This window comes from Budorcas taxicolor, chromosome 15, assembly GCF_023091745.1.
Source record: "Budorcas taxicolor isolate Tak-1 chromosome 15, Takin1.1, whole genome shotgun sequence".
NCBI classification, from domain to species: domain Eukaryota; kingdom Metazoa; phylum Chordata; class Mammalia; order Artiodactyla; family Bovidae; genus Budorcas; species Budorcas taxicolor.
In genome coordinates this window covers 48,476,489-48,478,848 of record NC_068924.1, presented here as the reverse complement: position 1 = coordinate 48,478,848, position 2,360 = coordinate 48,476,489, and the positions used below count along the sequence as shown (strand labels likewise).

Here is a 2,360-nt window from a genome sequence, read left to right as displayed (position 1 = left end):
TTAATATTTCTCCTGGCAATCTTGATTCCAGCTTGTGTTTCTTCCAGTCCAGCATTTCTCATGATGTACTCTGCATATAAGTTAAATAATCAGGGTGACAATATACAGCCTTGACATACTCCTTTTCCCATTTGGAACCAGTCTGTTGTTCCATGTCCAGTTCTGACTGTTGCTTCCTGACCTGCATACAGATTTCTCAAGAGGCAGGTCAGGTGGTCTGGTATTCCCATCTCTTTCAGAATTTTCCACAATTTAGTTTACTTGATTCATAAACCTCCAAACGTGGTTTCTTAAAAAGAAGAAAAAAGAAAAGTTACTAAAGCACTCTACTACTTCTATAGATGGGCTTCTTAGATGGTGCTAGTGGTAAAGAACCCACCTGCCAATGAAAGAGACAGAAGACACTCGGGTTCAGTCCTTGGATTGGGAAGATCCTCTGGAAATGGGCATGGTAACCCACTCCAGTATTTTTGCCTGGAGAATTCCATGGACAGAGGAGCCTGGCATGCTATTGTCCAAAGGGTTGCTAAGAATTGGACACGATTGAAGAGACTTAGCTTGCACAGACACACTTCTATAGAGTTGTTTAGAAGTAAATAAGGAATAAAAATAGACTTGAAGAGTATAAAGGTCTTAGATAAAAATGAGTCTATTTAAATTACTCATTTTTCTTTATATAGAAAAAGTTATATAACATTATTTCTTGATACCTAAATGTGAACTGTGTTTAATTTAACTGACAACTAAAGTGAGTTGTGTTCAGTAAACATAACTAAGAGAATAATTTGATTATTTATCTACCAGGAGCAGTATGTAAGAGACCTATTTATGATGCTTCCTCTCAATGCCTCAGAAGCTGCAGTCTCCACATTCCTGTTGATTGGGATCCCAGGGCTTGAGGGTGGGTACATTTGGATCTCCATCCCTATCTGCCTCATGTACTTCATGGCTATCCTGGGAAACTGCATCATTCTATTTGTCATCAGGACAGAGCCTTCTCTGCATGAGCCCATGTACCATTTCCTCTCCATGTTGGCATTATTGGACATGGGCCTGTCTTTCTCTTCTCTTCCCACCATGCTGAGGATCTTTTTGTTCAATGCCATGGGGATTTCTGTTGATGCCTGCATTGCTCAGGAATTTTTTATCCATGGATTCACAGACATGGAGTCCTCGGTACTCCTGATCATGTCTTTTGATCGCTTTGTAGCCATTTGCAACCCCCTAAGATACCGCTCCATCCTTACTAGCTCCAGAGTTTTGCACATTGGGTTAGCATTTGCTTTTAAAAGCATTCTCCTAGTTCTTCCCCTCCCTTTCACTTTAAAGAGACTCAAATACTGTAATAAACGCCTGTTATCCACTCCTACTGCCTCCACCAGGACATCATGAAGCTGGCGTGCTCTGACAATAGAGTTAACTTCTACTACGGTCTGTTTGTTGCACTGTACGATGTCAGACAGTATGTTAATTGTTGTCTCTTATGTGTTTATTCTGAAGACTGTATTGGGTATTGCATCTTACAGGGAATGGCTTAAAGCTCTTAACACCTGTATGTCCCACATCTGTGCTGTGCTCATCTTCTATGTGCCCATCATCACCTTGGCTATCATATATCACTTTCCCAAGCATACACTCCCTGTTGCTATGATTCTGATGGCTGATGCATTCTTGCTGGCACCACCCTTGATGAATCCCATCTTGTATTGTGTAAAAACTCGGCAGATTAGAGGGAAGGTTCTGGAAAAATTGGAAAAACTGGGTCTGAAGTCTAAATGATGAGGCAAAGGTGGAAGTTCCATTTTCTCTACATCAAATTGTCTTAGTCTAGGACAACGTTTCTTTCAAATAGGAGATGCTTCCATTTACTTTAGAGTCCTTAATTATATTAGCTAATTAATTAAGTAATCAATTAATATATATCATGGATGTCACACACCACAGCTTTTTGATATTCAGGAAGAAGAGGCTTACAATTTATAAAGTAGGTAGTGATCCTGTTGTTGTTATTGGGGGAGACTGAGGCCATCTATCAGGTAAAAGAGTAAAGAAGACATCTAACCTCAGAGAAGCTTGTAAGTAGGAGTTGAACTGTAATTGGGAGAATTCTGCAAGGTTTTGAATCATTTCAGTTCACTTCAGTTCAGTCGCTCAGTTCTGTCTGACTCTTTGCGACCCCATGAATCACAGCACGCCAGGCCTCCTTGTCCATCACCATCTCCTGGAGTTCACTCAGACTCACGTCCATGGAGTCTGTGATGCCATCCAGCCATCTCATCCTGGGTCATCCCCTTCTCCTCCTGCCCCCAATCCCTCCCACCATCAAAGTCTTTTCCAATGAGTCAACTCTTCGCATGAGG

General features: G+C 41.2%; 1 pseudogene; it reads left to right on the top strand.

Moving 5' to 3' along the window:
* Positions 1–828: 828 nt before the first annotated feature.
* On the top strand, positions 829–1,779 carry LOC128060827 (olfactory receptor 51A7-like; annotated as a pseudogene).
* The last annotated feature ends 581 nt before the right edge of the window (positions 1,780–2,360 follow it).